Raw genomic sequence first — 17,175 nt, 5'->3', positions numbered from 1 at the left:
GAATTTCACAAGCCTGCTTTTCATAATGCTTCTCAATGGTGGCCTAACATCACTGTGAAACTCAGAAAGGGCTCTCCTCCAGGCAGCTGGCTGAAACACCTTCACCACAATTGCAATAGCACCGTTGCTTTGATTAGCGCTTGGCCACTGGCACATCCCCTTTGTGTATACTAACTCGTCTACTCTCTAACAAATCCTGCAGCGTGATCAAGGCCCACTGCTAGAGGATGACTGAGCTGAGACCCCGAAGCAAATGTTTCTCCACCTATACACTCGGCTCCACCAACACTGAGTAATTCATGGGCAACTGTAAGAGAATCAGAAAATTAAAGAGACCTATTTTCTTATAATGATATATAATGGACCAGAGAGGAGATGATGAAAAACGGAATAACAGAGGACAGCAAAATTCGTCAAGTGAACTTGAAGGGAAAATAATTGAGAAGGTAAGAAAGAAGGGACAGCCTGGCCTGTGGTGGCTCAGTGGATAAACTATTGACCTGGAATGCTGAGGTTGCCAGTTCAAAACCCTGGGCTTACCTGGTCAAGGCACATATGGGAGTTGATGCTTCCTGCTCCTCTCCCCTTTTCTCCCTCTCTCCCTCTCTCTCCCTTCTCTAAAAAAGAATGAATAAATAAATTTTTTTTTAAAAAGAAAGAAGGGACAGAAGAATTTAAGCTGTGATGGGGAGAATGCAGCAGACAGTCACTTGGATAAATCTTCTAGATTCAATGCCTTAAGGTGGTGGTGGAGGGTAGAGATTTAGGTCATGGAAGCTGTAACAGCCTGCTAGGGTTGCTGTAACAAAATATGACAGGCTGGGGGTTGTTTTAACAATAGCCTTTTATTTTCTCACAGCTCTGGAGCTATAAGTCCAAGATCAAGATGCCAATAGGGTTGGTTCCTGGTGAGACCTCTCTCCTGACTGGAGATGCTGTCCTCTCACTGTGTCCTCATGGCCTGTCTTTTGTGCAAGCATGGAGAGCGAGCATGCTGATGTCTCTTCCTCTCATAAGGACACCAATTCTATCCAATTAGGGATCCACCCTTATGTCCTCCTCAAAACTGAGCCGAGACTCCGAAGCAGATGTTTCTCCACCTATACACTTGGCTCCACCAACGCTGTGGCATTGCAGCGTGTTACTGCAAGAACCCTACAGACCAAACTTCTGGCTCAGCTGTACATGAGCTCGGAGACCTTGAGCAAGTCAGTTACATGTTCACAGCCTCAGTTTCCTTATCTAGAACGGGGCTATTAACACCTACCCAGTCTCCCTTAGAAGGCAGACAATTAAGGTAGAGTGAAAACAGTAGCAACTCCACCCCCCCACACACACCCCAGCTGCACATAAACATGGTAATCTAGTATGAAATAAGATGAGATGGTGGCTAACAAGTGGTTAAACTGGAAGGTACCATATGGACAACATCCACAACAGTGATGACAGCAGAAGTTACATTCTGGCCTTTTGTCAATTCAAACCCATCTAATCTGCCCAATTACTTCCTCCTCTGCTCCTCACCTCTCTACCTCTTCCCTCCTACCTTTCCCCCAAACCTACATATGTTGGGGAGGCAAAGCAGACAGAGACGGAGCCCCAAATCCTCCCGCATCAGGTCTGTACTAGGTCCAGCATGTCCCCTGTGAGTGAGTCAGTGAGTGTGCACTGAGGCTGGTGGCTCGTCCCCTCCTGGGGCTGGGGCTGGGGCTGGAGCCGCCATCTTGCTTCTGCTCTTGCCCAGGCCCAGAGGCTCAGACCTGCAGGACTCAGTAGAAGCTGAAGAGCAAGTAAAGAACGCTGCTCAGGAAATGCCCGGGTCCCTGCTGCCCTGATCTTAGTGACTCTCTTCTCTGGGGAGCTAGATAAGAGGAGGACAAGAAGGAAGTTGCTGTTTCTACCTGCTCCTTGGGAGAAGTCCTCTAAGCCTTATTTTCCTTCTGTGACAGGGGGCAATACCATCCTCATGGTGGAGCCGTGAGCACTGAGATGCAGGTGAAATGTCAACAACAGGGCCTGGCACACAGGGATCCCAAGGGAGGGGACCACAGTCATGGTCCTCCTGACAGTGCCATGCTCACCCTCTCCCCATGCTACCTCAGCACCGGGTTTATTCATATATAGAATCAGATATTACAATGACTAGCATCACTCTGGATTACATATCTATCATATGCCAGGCAATGTTTTAAGTGCTGTGCATTATTTCACTTAATCCTTACAACTATATTACTATTCCCATTTCATAGACAAGGAAGCTCAGGGCAAGTAAAGTAACTCATCCAAGATGGGATCTGAACCCCAGATCCAGCATGTCCCCGTCTTTTCACTATCACAACTGGGAGCGAACCAGAGGTACTCAGTAAGGTTTGGTGGCCTGGTCCTGCAAAGGAATTCACGAGTTTAAATGGATGGCCTACATTTTTATTCTATGAACAGTGTGCCACCTATTCTGCTGCACTATGATTTGTCTGCTTAGATCTCCTATTTTAAATAATTAGCCATTTAAGGCCAACACCTCCTTTTACTTATCTTCTTTCTCCTGTACCCAGAAGAGTTTCTGATACTTACTAGGCCCACAGGAAATTGTCCCCATTTATTAAACACACACAATAGGTGCTGAACATCTACAGACACTGCTTCACCTATGTGTTACAAGTTATTATGTCTAGTTGTCAGGTGAGAAGGCTGAAGCTCAGAAAGGTTATGTCACATGCATGTGATCAGTACCAGTTCTTCCCTAAAGCTGCCTGACTCCAGGAACATACACTCAACTGAAAGACACACTGCCTTCCCCACACCCCCGTGAGCATTCCTGACCCTTATGCAAGGCAGCTCCACACACAGAACTGGTAATACATGTTAATGTGAACACAAGCTCCCTCTCATTTCTATTTGCACACACGCACACACACACATATATATGTATTTTTATACACATCTATACTGCCAGATATGCTCAGATTAGCTCTGGGAAGCTGTGTCTCTAGGGACTTGTTTTTTTGTGTGTGGGGAGGAACTCATAAGCAAGGAGGAGACTGGCTTTTCACTGTGCACCTTTTTATACTTTTTGGATTTTGAACAATGTGTAGATTGTATATTTAAAAGAGATTAGACATTTTTAAAAGACTGCTACTTTTTTTTTTTACAGAGACAGAGAGATAGGGACAGACAGGAACAGAGAGAGATGAGAAGCAGCAATCATCAGTTTTTCATTGTGACATCTTAGTTGTTCATTGATTGCTTTCTCATATGTGCCTTGATCTCGGACCTTCAGCAGACCGAGTAACCCCTTGCTTGAGCCAGCGACCTTGGGTCCAACCTGGTGAGCTTTGCTCAAGCCAGATGAGCCCGCGCTCAAGCTAGCAACCTCGGGGTCTCGAACCTGGGTCATTCTGCATCCCAGTCCGACCCTCTATCCATTGCACCACCGCCTGGTCAGGCAAGAATGCTACTTTTTTTTTTCATGGAAAAGATACTGGGTCTGGAGACACTGGTTGTAATCTCATTTCTGCCACTGGATGAATTTGAAGAATAATCACAATTGTTTTCAGTTTTTTCATCCATACAATGGGTAGAAGAATGACTGCCCAACCTGTCACAGGGTCAAACAAGATAATCTGTGCAAAAGCACCTCGGCAGGTGCCAACAGTTCTGCGCATCCGTACAGCACTGGGCCACAGTTGCATAGCCAGAGTGCATCAAGCCATTCTGGAGGCCTGGGGGCCCTGGGAAAAGCAGCATGGCCCTGAGGGAGAGAGGGGACATTTCGAGGTGAGGAAAGATTCTAGGTACCCAGCAGACCGCTGTATCCGGAGCAGCGTGAAGCACTAGAATGAAATCTTTCAGCCGCGCATTTGCGGTTTCCTTTCTGTCACTGTCACACACCCACCGGGAGTGGTCTCTCGGCTCTGGGGTGTGAGAACAGTTGTAGACGTAAGAAGGTAACTAGGGGCAAGGCAGCCCCTCTCCCAATGGTGGAGGTACACGAGGTGACGATGGCCGGCGCTGCCACAGGGTGGTGGTGCTGCGGTTCCTGCTTCCTGCGTGGTTAGCGGGAGATGCAGGTGCAGAGAAGGTGTGACCTCCACGGTGTCATGGGTCAGCAAAGTCCTGCAGTCTCTGCGTCAGCAGTTCTATGATCCCAATTTAGCATGCATGGCAAATTTGGCCAGAAAACAAAAGCTTTCCTTAGAGAATCTATTTTCAAAAGTAGAAATAGATTCTGAGGGTGGGGAAAACCCAGATGGTTTTCTAGTTTCTGAGGCACAGGATGGAGTAGCAAGAGTCTGGGGATGGGAAAGTCTGGGTCCCCCTAATGTGCGTTCAAAAATCTAAGTGACCTTGAGCAGGTCCCTTCACTTCCCTAGGCCTCAGTTTCCCTATCTGTAACTGAGGGGCTTGAACTGAATCATCTCTTTGTTCTCTTCATAGCAAAATCCTACATCCTGGAAACTATGCCTGGGGGTCAGCTCACGTGGCCCTGCCCCCCCCCCCTGGGGCTGCCAGCCTGGGTGTCCATTCCACAGACTCTGGGAATCTGCTGTGTGCCCTCATCCCTGTCATCCGCATCCGGAGGCCAAAGATAGGAGAGTGTCTGCCCTGAGACATGAACACCTCTGGCTGGACATCACACCAGGAAAACTTGATTCTCACTATCCCACTGGAGTGGCAGTTCGGGTAGGAAAGAGACTGTGGCATTGTGGGTGTGTGTGTGTGCATATGTATGTGTCCATTAGCATGTGTTAGTAGGACATTGTGACTGTGAACCCATCATCCTGAGTTATCTGCACTTTCTCCTAGAAACAAGGGGAAATCACAACCCCAGTTTCAAACCGTGTAGCTGAAACACTGTATTTGCAAAAAGCATTGCTTCCTGTAGTTGTGTGTGTGTGCAGGGGGTGTTCTATCATTCCAACTCCAATATGACTTACATTTAGGACTTCTGGGGTTTAGCATGAAAGCATCATCAGCGCTTTATAATGCTTTGTCTGGGAAAATGTTCTGAGTTCAAGCAAAAGGTTTATACACCCTCAGCTCACAAGCATGTGGGAGTCAGGACTGCCTGTACCCACCAGGGCACCTAACTCACTTATGGGCACATCATCATCAATAATGAAGCAATTCAATTAAAATGTAACAAAAGTAATCATTTTGTGACTTAATCAGTCTCCCTACATCTTCGAAGAGTAGGCTGATCACTCTTCGCAAATTATCTGCGACTGTCTTGGTTTTAAGATGAAGTCCTACATTTGAAGAACCCCTGCATCTGGGGCAAACCAGGATGTGATGATTTTAAAAAGAGAGTAAATCCTTTTTAGTACAACATAGGCTTTGTGCTCCATTCTCATCTCCAGGAATCTAGAGTCCGCTCAGGCATTCCCAGTGACCCTCTTGAGGGGTGTGGTTCATTGCGAAATGGTTGGAGTAACACACAGAGGCTTTAATCCATCCGCTGCTCACCCGGGCAGGTGACTGGATTCCACTGCATGGTGGCGCCTACCCCGCAGTCCCCACCGCTCTTCCTAGAAGCTCATTCTCCAGGCCTCTGTGGGCACTCGACTCCTGCTTTTCTTGGAGCATTCATTCACAGCCTTTGCCAGAGGTGCCTCTCTGCCCTTCTGCTCTGCACAGGCCTCCACATGGGATGGGAGAAAACAAGGGGGGGGGAGTGTGGACGAAGGAACCGGCATGTATCCAGAAGGTCAGGGTGAACTCTCCTCATTCTCTTCCCCAGGAAGTGGGGCGGGAGTGAGGCCTGTTCTATTCAGAAGATCTGAATGTGTCTGGCTAAATCCACTCTGGAACATCAAGCAAAGGTCAAGTGCACTTGATGGCACAGTGTGAGCACATGCCCATCTCCTTGGGGCCCTGTGCCCACAGGACTAATCCAGCACCTGGACATTAAGTTAGTCCAGTTTTTCAACCTCTGCACTATTGACATTTTGGGCTGAATAATTCTTTGTGGGGAGGGAGGCGGGTACTATCCTGTGCATTGTATGATGCTTAGTAGCTTCTCTGGTCTCCATCCAGTAGATGCTAGTAGCACCCTCTCCAGTTGTGATAATCAAGATATTACTAGACTTACCAAATATTCCTCTGGGGAGAAAATCACCCGTGGCTGAGAATCTCTGTGTCAGGGCAGTCCCGGTGACCCTGTGTGTCCCATCCTCCTGGACCGTCACAGCCTAAGCAATGTGTTTTGTTTTGTTTTGGGGGAGGGGGGTACAGACAGACAGGAAGGGAGAGAGATGAGAAGCATCAACTCATAATTGCGGCTCCTTAGTTCTTCATTGATTGCTTTCTCATAAGTGCCTTGACCGGAGGGCTCCAGCTGAGCCAGTGACCCTTTGCTCAAGGCAACAACTTTGGGCTCAAGCCAGTGACCACTGAGTCATGTCAATGATCCCACACTGAAGCTGGTTAGCCCACGCTCAAGTTGGCCACCTCAGGGTTTTGAACCTGGGTCCTCAGCATCCCAGGCCGATGCCCTATCCACTGTGCTACCACCTGGTTAGGCCTAAGGAATGTGTTTTGATGCACAACCCAGGAAAATTAGTTCCCCAGAATGTTTGTAGCTTCTGCACAGAGAATATACTCTGTGGCCAAGTACATTTGGAGAACTCCGTGTTCCATAGTCCAACACATTAGGAAAATGCTGCCTGACATACAATAAATCTTTCCCCTCATGGAAAGGCAAAAGGCATTAGGATATCAGAGGCTCTAAAACTTCTGGTGGTAAAGAAAAGTTTCCTTTTACGCTGTTGGACCGAGACTTTTCTTCATGGCCACCAATGACATTGGAGAGTCCTTATAACATTAGATTTCTCAAAATTCAGGCACCAAAACCAACTCAGCCAATCAATCTTTCTCAGTCCCAATCAAAAAATCCTAAGAAAAAGACCCATTGGTGCAGACTGGATTAACTGTTTCAGGATTCCAGATCGATCACTGGTTTAGGGATCAATTAACTGTTTCTGTTGCAATTAAGAAATTACACCCCTGTTGGGATGGGGATGGGGTGGGTGTCGAGCCATTCTGCAAGGCAGGGACATACTAAACAGACAAAACAACAGATGCCTGAACATAGTTTTGTTTTTTTTTTTGTATTTTTCTGAAGCTGGAAACGGGGAGAGACAGTCAGACAGACTCCCACATGAGCCCGACCAGGATCCACCTGGCACGCCCACCAGGGGCGACACTCTGCCCACCAGGGGGCAATGCTCTGCCCCTCTGGGGCATAGCTTCGCCGCAACCAGAGCCACTTGAGCGCCTGGGGCAGAGGCCAAGGAGCCATCCCCAGCACCCGGGCCATCTTTGCTCCAATGGAGCCTTGGCTGCGGGAGGGGAAGAGAGAGACAGAGAGGAAGGGGGGAGGGTGGAGAAGCAAATGGGCGCTTCTCCTATGTGCCCTGGCCGGGAATTGAACCCGGGTTCCCCGCACACCAGGCCGACGCTCTACCGCTGAGCCAACCGGCCAGGGCCTGACATAGTTCTTTAACAGCGATTTCCTTTAAAAGTTCTTTGCTTTTCCTAAATGCCTGAGTAGCCTCATCATCTTGATTATCACTCAAAGTTCAGTGAAAACTGGTGGCAGTATACCCAAATTGCTGCAAAAGTTACAAGAACATGAAAGATTTTTCTCAAACTCCTGAATTAAAGACAGTTTGTTCAATATTTCTACGACCCCTATAACTGGCAAGGGTGAGGTGGCTATGGACATAGGTCCAGAACTTTCTCTATAACCGCATTCTAGGTACTTATCCCTTTAAAGGTTTTCTGTCATGACTAGCCAGGTGAGGATGAGTCTTTGAAGATTTAAAGCAGCCCTGAGCAGATCCGGGACACCATGATCTAGCTTACTCATTTCTATTCTGAGCAAGGGATGCTGTCACTTTAAATACTGTGTTCTGGTTGCTAAGGAAACCAGATAAGTAGGTTGCCCACACAATCTTCAATCTTTCTATGAAAATTAAAGCACCATGCTCCAGTGAGAGAGCAGACGGGAAAGTCATAGGTGTGAGCCACATTTCTCATTTGCTGGGGGGAGGGTTCGGCCAGGTGACGGATGAAGTGGCACAATTTCTGGTTCATAGGAAAAAGATAGCTACCGGCTGTTTATCAAATCATAACTACTTTGCTAAATCAGTCAAGACAGGAGTTTAAGACTGGCTTCCAGTTTCATTTCTACCACTAACTTTTTTTGTCAATGTACTGAAGTCAGACATGGTGCCAAATTTGGGAAGACAGTTATGGAATAGAAAATGCTTACATTTTATTGAATAATTGGCCATTCCTTTTGGTTATTCTCATTAATTTTCTCAAGCACATAAAAATATAAAGAATAATATACCACACTCTCATGTAGTGCTCATACAAACTAAAAATAAGACACTATATACACTAGAAGTTGCTTGTTTGTTCTTGCCCCTTCCTGCGTAGTGCCCTAGAAATGTCAGATATACCTGGTCATTCCCTCTACATAGGAATCGTTAGTTACTAAACTTACATGTCTTGAGCTATAAGCAGCATAGAACCATTAAGTACAGAATGACTCAAGAAGTCCCTTATTCTAGGGTGGGGCTTTTCTACTTGAGATTCAGGTTAGTTTTTCCCCAAATCCCAAACTCTGAGCAAATGTGAGAAATAGGAGTCACCAGGAAGTCGGCAAGGATGAGTGTAAATGCCACACTGAGCATGGTTGCATCGCAAATGCTGATTCCTTTCTTCATTCAGCCTTCTTTCATGCATTCGTTCAACAAAGATTTATTGAGTGCCTATTTTGTGCCAGGCATTGTACTAAGCACTGACAATAAATAAGCAATAAAAACGGTTCAAAGTCCCTGTCCCGTAGGGCTTAGTAGGAGAGGGAAGAGACAGGATGAGCTCTGCAGGAAGCCAGAGCTTGGGAAATGCATGCAAATGAAAGGGGAAAAGGAGACAGACAGGATTGGGGATAAGTGTAAATGGAGAAGAAAGAGCAGGACTGGGGAGTCAAGTGATGAAGCATATTACAGTTATGGCTATGGTGGTCCCTGACTCCCCAGAGGCCTCTCCATGAAGGTGCATTTCAGCAAAGACCCAGAGGAGGTACAGAAACTTCCCAGCAGAAAGAACAGACAGGGCAAAGGCCCTGAGGCAGCAGTATGCTTGGCATATTCCACACCTAGCAAGGCCAGCAGAGTGAGCAAGGTTTGGGGGAGAGATGTGGTAGATGAGGTCAGAGCAACTGTGAGTGCCCAGGCATGTGAACCACTGTAGATAAAAAAGGTGGGAATCACTGCAGGGTTCAGAATAGAGGAATGAGATGATCTGTTTAGATATTTAGCAGGTTTGTTACCGCTGTTGTGTTGAGAATAAACCACCGGACAAGAGTAAAAGCATTATGACCAGGGGGAGATGACTGCAATAATTCACGTGAGAGAGAGTGAAGAGAGGAAGGGATGAAAAGTCATTGGATTCTGAATATATTTTGCTGTGAAATGAACAGAATTTCCTGACAGATTGGATGTGTGAGAAAGAAAGGGGTCAAGGATGTTCTCAAGGCTTTGGGCCAGTTGGTTCGGGACACCCTGTAGAGGTGTAATGGTGGTGGTAGCTGTTGGAGCTGCGCAAAGGCTTCCATATCCAGAGCCCTGTCTGGAGGAAGTACCCTGATCCAGCTTGTGTCCCAGCTGTAGACATCCCCACTGTGGTCCTGGGACCACTCTATATGTCCTCTAACTACACATCCTGATGCAATGTTGGCTCTCAGTACATGTCACTATGAAGGTGGCAAGTTCTAAATGCACTTACACTAAACCTCTCTCTTCACAGAGCCCTAAGAACACATGTTTGAAGGAACCATAAAGATCATCTATGTAGGACTCTGTTGGCTGTCAAAAGCAGACAAGCTCTCCATAATTGAGGAAATAAACAGTATTGATCAAATGCCTAGGAACAGGCTAAAAATGCAAAGCTGTCAGGATAAAAGGGAGCTCCTTGCTCTGTTGTTCTCACGGTCTCTCTCCTGTCTCAGCATACCACTCACTTTCCATGGCCTCCAGTTCAAATTTTTGAGAGAATTAGGGTGATTGGCTTAAATATCATGGCCCATTCTGGGTACCGACCCACTTTGGGGGTGCCTGCAGTCTTCAGTAGTGGTGGCCTTTGCAAAGTGCCTAGCCCTGGTCCAACTCATAACCATCTTTGACCAAAGAATGGCCTGTTTCCTCAAGGAGGATCCAAGTTTCAGGGTACTGTACCGGACTCAACCAGTACATCCCTAACTGATGCAGGAGAAACTACGAGAGAATCAAGGGACTTGCCTGAGGCTCCAGAGTGCATAGAGAATGGAGAAACCAGAGCCCGAGCCTCCCAAGTCCCTGTGCAATCAAAGCACCGGGGCTTCTTTCTGACGGTGCTCCTCTCCCAGGCATCCACCTGCCTTCTACAACAGGCCCGAGCTGAAAGCATTTTGTTAGTATGGACATCTGTAACAGATGTATCGTCACTAGAAATAAAAGGAAAAAGTGGAAGAAAAATCACATGAGAATGATATGCTGTTAAACACCATCTCGATTTTAGAGGTTGGCAAACTTTCTGTAAAGGGCCTATCTTAGCAAATATTTTAGGCTTTATGGACCAAATGGTTGCTGCTACAACTACTCAACTGTCACTGTAGCAGGAAAGTAGCCACAAGCTGTATGTAAATGGTGGGTGTGGCTGTTTCAACAAAACTTTATTTACAAAAACAGGCTGCTGGCTCATTTGGCCTGCAGGCTGTAGTTTGCTGGTCCCTTCATCTAAAAGATTATGAAACAGTTTAAATGGTGTATTTTAAGGATTAGGAAAAAAGTATTCTTGGCCATCACTGTGTTCGAATATTTGTAAAGTAGCAACACAGGTCTTTCTTACCTCCTTATTTACAAATGTTACAATACTTGTCAGAAACTCACCATCTGCCTGACGACATTGGTTTTAAGAAAGGAGAAAAACAAAGAAAAAGAACAATGACAGGGGGAGTGGAAAAACCAATAATTTTAAAACTTTTCTCATTCCTCCTTAACCAGAGCTAACAAAATTAATTGCTTAAATTTTAATTCATTATCCCACCCTCAAGCTGTAGGGTTAGAAAGCAAAGAAAGTGCTCTAACTCAGGTAAACAAAGAGAAAACTGAAAAGCAAAGACAACTTGGGGAATCTGTGTACACCCTCAGTAGACACCTGGACGGCCGGTGGCTGTGGCCCTGCAGGTTCACACTGGATTCGGGCAGATGGGAAAGGAACCATGGAGCTGGAAAATGGTGGGCCATTCTGTTTACTAGTCTCCCAACAGTGGACGAGCAAGTAGGCGGAGTGGGGGAACCCTTTCTCCACAAAACAATAGCAAAAATTGTTATTTTTTTTTTGTCCCTCCCAATGGCAGCAGGCAATCCGCAATCTACAATCTGCTGCCCTGAAGGCAAGCACCTGCAGCCTCACATAGACAATACACACACAAGTGCTACCCTGTGCTCATGCACCAATCAGACAAAGTACAAGCAAGCAAGCCTACCTAACACACTTGCTTGCCCAATAGTACCACTTTTACTAACGTCTCTCTTCCCCTAGTTGATGAGAATGCAAACAACACTCAAATTAAGAGTTCCACCATAGGAAGACTGTGCTTATTATCCGTTTCTTCTGGGTAACAGCCATGGCCAAGCCTGGTATTTCTGAGATGAAGAACTCATTCCTACCACAGAAAACGACTACTTCAGGCTCCAAACTGGAGCTCACCAACTCACAACTACAATGTTTGGTTCCTCAGAAACTGGATAAAGACCATTAAGCACCCTGGCTGGGTAGCTTAGTTGGTTGGAGTGTTGTCCTGATATGGCAAGGTTGTGGGTTCAATCCCTAGTCAGGGCACATATAAAAATCAACCAATGAATGCATAAATAAGTGGGACAACAGATCGATGTTTCTCTCTTCTCTTCCCCTTCCTCTCTAAAATAAAGACCATCAAGCTCAGCCAGGAGTTCCAGATTTTATGCAGCTCAGCATCTTACTTGTTTATATATAGCATCTTACATACTTACTCTGCTTCCACTAACCAGTTTGTACCCATGTAGTTACTCAACCCGTTTCTTCAAGAATAAACGTCTTTTTACTTGTCACAAGAATTACTTGCCAAATAATTAACTCTTGTCATAAAGATAAGAGTGGCATGGCGAAATACAAGGATTGAGACTAGGTCCACAATTGAAAATTTCCCTTTTCCAAATCCCGCACTGTGGGAGCTCCAGCAGAACACACTTTTGTCCCCGCAATCCAATCCCCAAGGCTGCCGTTAATACCTATTCTGTAATAAGCCAGGGGCCATATTTAAAACAGGTCAGAAGAATTCAAGAACACCAGAAGAACCCAAGTCAAGCTAAAATATTAATTGAATTGCTAAAGTAATTTAGAAATTTCAAAACTGAACTCAACTACTTACCATGATCTAAGTCTTTCGATGGTGTGCTGTTTCTAAAATGGAAAACGATACCTACGGATTTGGTTCCTGAGTTCTCAGCTTAGACTCAAACCTTCAATAGCAAAGGATTATTTCTCTTTCCACTTTCCCCACTTAAAGAACAGTCTAACGGATACATGGTAGCCATTGACCATTGTCAGGCGCCATGCACACCCTCTTCTGGTCAGAAGGAAGAAACACTGATCACTGTTAGGAAAGGAACTTCATCAGAAGTGGGCTAAACAGTCAAAAATAAATAAAATAAATAAATAGCAAATATCTTTATTATATGCGGCTTAAGTGTCTGTTTGTCGCCGATAGCTTGCGTAACTGTACTAGCCAATGGGGTGAAGTTGCCATGGCATTCAAATAGTCCTGCCTTCTAGCATGCCACCTCACAAATTGAGGTTAAAGATTGGAGCAATTATTATGCTGTTAAGAAATCTTAACACCAGAAGGGTTCTTTGCAATGGTACAAGACTAGAGGTTCTCCAATTGAAAAATAATGTCATAATAGCTAAGTCTTTGGCTCCTCTAAAGGTGAAATACATGTCATTCCAAGAATTGATTTGGCTCCATCTCAAACAGGGTTGCCGTTTCAATTGAGACGTAGACAATTTCCTATAAAACTTGCCTTTGCTATGACCATCAATAAGTCTCAGGGCCAAACGCTTAAGCGTGTTGGCATTTTTTTTACCCGAGCCTGCATTTGGACACGGTCAACTTTATGTTGCCTGTTCAAGAGTTCGTGAAAGAACGGACGTAAAATTAAAAATAATTGATGGTCCTCTGCAAGGCGAGCTTAAAAATGATGGAAAGATCTACACAAGAAATGTTGTGTACAAAGAGATCTTTGACATGTGAATTAACATTATTTAAATCACCTTTATTTATTGAGCTAGCGGTGGCTCTTAAGAAATGTACCGCCAGTGGTTTCCTTCATTGCACTCTACTTTAAGCAATTAAGCAAGTAGAAGGGGGAAACCCCGTGGGGCACTAAGCAAAGGGGCGTCCTCGCCGCCTGTCCTGGGTAATTCAGTTTGAATTAGCAGACACCTTTGCACAAATCATTTTAACTACAATTTATAATATCTAGAACAGCGGTCATTTCGTATGACCACCGGGCTTTCTAGTTCTGTTATAACCGAGGCACCTCATCTTTCTCTTTGCCATCACTAAAAATTCATTTCTTCTCATCATGAAAATGAGTGATCCTATTTTCTAACAGATGAATTAATTCTTTTCAGATTCCCCACATTTCACTGTGATGTAGCAACAAGGCGTGGGCCTACTTTAGGGAAGGAGTGATTCGGCAAAGCTCAGTAAAGGAGGCAGTCGGTTCAGCCCTGCACGTCACACATTTCAATACACCTTAGGAGGTGGGGGAAGGCAGTTTGGTTTGCATCCTCAGAACATTCTGTGTATGACACAACCACGTGGTGAGGATGAGCAATGGCTCTGCCAGGGGACTGAGTTTGACCCTAGTTCTGCCATCTGCGATCTAGGGTAAGTTACTGAACATCTTCTTGACTGTTTCACCCAAAAACTGAGAAATTTCCTCAAAGAGCTGTTGTGAGGATTAAATGAGTTTGTATAGGGAAAACACTTAGAACAATGCTTGGCACAGAGCAACTAGCATGGAAAAAAAGCTCTAGGAACCTTCTCCTAACACTAGAATGGTCTCTGGCTAGACGTCTGGGCCTCTGCACAGATCACACCAACCGTCCCATATGGAAATTTTTATTAATAGCTCCTTCCTGCAAGTTTTATTTTTTGCGTGACAGGGAGAGAGATGAGAAGCATCAACTTGTCACTTTAGTTCACTGATTGCTTCTCATACGTGCTCAAGCCTGTGCTCAAACTGACAATCTCAGTGTCCCAGGTCTACACTCTATTCACTGTGCCACCACTGAAGGTTCCTTTTTGCAGGTTTTACAACCTTCTTTGGCAAACCCATCAAAACACTAAGAAATACTAGGAGCTGGACTTTTTTCTTTATCCTATGTTAGGCAAGTCATGAATTCCTTAAGTACCTATTCTGAAATGACAGACTACATTTCAATAATCATTTTATTAGTTACAGAAGAATATTCACTAGTATTTACATAGTGCAAAAAAAGCTGTTATTACCCCTAAAATGTAATATAACAATTATCCTTCATACAGCAAAAGAACTAACAAGAGGAAAATCCCTTTATGTTATGATTCATACTAATTTTGATAGTCTTTTTATTAGAGCATTACAATTAAGACATTAAATTATAAATTTATGTGGTATATTTAGAAATTAAATTACAAAACAATACAAATACTTTTAAGGTGTGATGTGCCAACCAAGTTTAAAACATGATTAATTAAGATTCAGATTTCAGATCAAACAGGTTAGTTGATTCTGTGATGTGTATAAAGATTGGAAGGGGCAAGGGAGAAGATGACTGTAAATAAATTATTTCACAGAAAAATTTTTAAATAAAAAAAGATAAAAGTTTTTAAATGGATAAGTTAATGTTCTAACTTGTTGGCACAGCATACAAAAAATACTTAAATGACAGGTTTTTAAAGCAAACAGCAGCTTTACAAATAGTAATACTTATTTATACATATATTAAAGTATCGATGTGTTAAGATTACCAGTTTTGTGTCAAAGAGCTGAAAAGTAAATGTAGAGTTCACTACTCATTTGCAATTACAATTGCCACCCCTCCCACCTCCCCCAGTAATTAAGAAATCAGATTAAGTACATTATTCAGATATCAATTTCTCAGTATTTAAACTATGTAAATTCCTTTTGACTAATTCTTTTCCAAATACTGTAAGCATATAAAATACCATCTCTGAAAAAATGACCTCCAGTCAAAGCCTTTAAAAACTTTTCAATGTATAACAGATTTTTCCCATGTTTAGTCAAAAGAAATATATTACATCATTTACAAATATATTTAAACCAAAAATTAAGCTAATATGAACATTTGTCTTTTGAGAAGTCATCTTCACAGCAAACAAACCTATTGAAGCAGAAATCTAGTTTTAGTAGTGCAATTCATATTGTAATTCAGATATTTATGTATTGAAGTAGAAATCTAATATTATTGCCAGTAAAACCTCCTCTACACACTAAGAAAAAAAAATCACTATGGTTTTTATTTCTTGTGATGATGAATCTTACTCTTAACCACTAGAGCTCTCTCTCTAGGTCTCCAAAGAAGCACTCACCCCAGATCCACCCCCCAAAACCCCGACTTTCTTCATTTTCATACCTTCTCCAATATATATACACACTCCAAAATTTATCTAAAGGAAACAAATTATAAAGACATTATTAATATATTTTTAGCATACCTTCAACACAGTAACATTTCCTTTAATAAATTTTGGGTTGTCCTCTGGAGGTGATCTGTCTCATATAATAAAAAAGGTTGTGGTCCCTTGGGTTTGCTGGCAGAAGATACTGCACATGCAAGGGTATTTATTGAACAAGTAATTAAACACTTCTAAAGTCTATAGCAAAATTAAAAGTTATAGGTGTTCCAAAGATCTCAACTTCTCTTTTGAAATGTCAAAAATCTAAAATGACAATTCTCACTCAGAAGAGATATAAAAGAAACCTTTTGAGAAGCCATTATACCTTGATCAAGAGTTACTGAATCACTGACACTGAACAAAGAAAATTTACATCATCCAGACGTATAAAAGGTTTTCAGGTTTATTTTTAAGATTGTCAGTAGTTCAAAAACTCTATCATTTCTTTAAACCAACTAACACTTCCCAATGTGTAGAAACAGTAAGATCTGCCACATATACATCCATGATTACTATTTCAGAGGCTTCATTCCTTACTCGTTGTATTCCTCTAACTATTGGACACTTTGTGCCTATGGAGTCTATTCTGGTGAACAGTTTACAATAACGTCCGCTCCCTTTCAGCACACTAATAAAGTTGAGAGACTGACATTTTCTACACAGCAGTGCTCTTAAACTTCCACAATTCCCAAATACTAAATCATCCATCAAGAATCAGATCTCTCCAGTAATTAAATGCCAGCATTCTAAAACATCAAAACTAGCACAGTAGTCCCAATGAGTTCAGCAAAGACTCTGCCCAATTCTTCCCTCCTGCTTCTGTGAGGCCGAGCTGCCCTACAAAACCAGCAGGAAGAATACCCTCCCTTCTTGGTTCTGTGCCTGCTTAAGGGAGCTTGTAAGCATAAAGCTGGATGGAGTGTCTGTGCGTGTGTTGGTCAGTTGGAGGTGGGGTTGGAGGAAAGACAGAAAAACAGGTCATTTTTAATTCTCCCACCATTACATAAACTTGTAAAGGTCACTCGTACCAGGTGATGACCAACTAGCAAATAAAACATTTAGCTCAGTATCTCTCCCAACAGGTATACACATTCCTAGAGGAGGGCAGGGATATATAATAGTGGTCAAGTATTAATACTTGTGTATAGCTGCATACTCTAAATCACCCGATAGTTCCAGCACAATTAGAACAAACTGCTCTTTCCTTCCAAGCCTTGATTATCAAGATACACGTTATAAGTTACATAAAGTTCCTTCCCTGACCTCCTATCAGTAACTGTGTTTAGTGTTACATGGCAAGTGCTTGAGGCTAGGGGCAGAATATATGTATTTTTAAAAGGTAAAATGGTTTTTCACTCAGAACAAATCTGGATACCCAACAAATCTGTACCTAAAAG

The sequence above is a fragment of the Saccopteryx leptura genome, chromosome 6, assembly GCF_036850995.1.
Source record: "Saccopteryx leptura isolate mSacLep1 chromosome 6, mSacLep1_pri_phased_curated, whole genome shotgun sequence".
Taxonomy (NCBI): domain Eukaryota; kingdom Metazoa; phylum Chordata; class Mammalia; order Chiroptera; family Emballonuridae; genus Saccopteryx; species Saccopteryx leptura.
The sequence above is the reverse complement of the archived record's forward strand: the minus strand, read 5'-3'. Positions refer to the sequence as shown.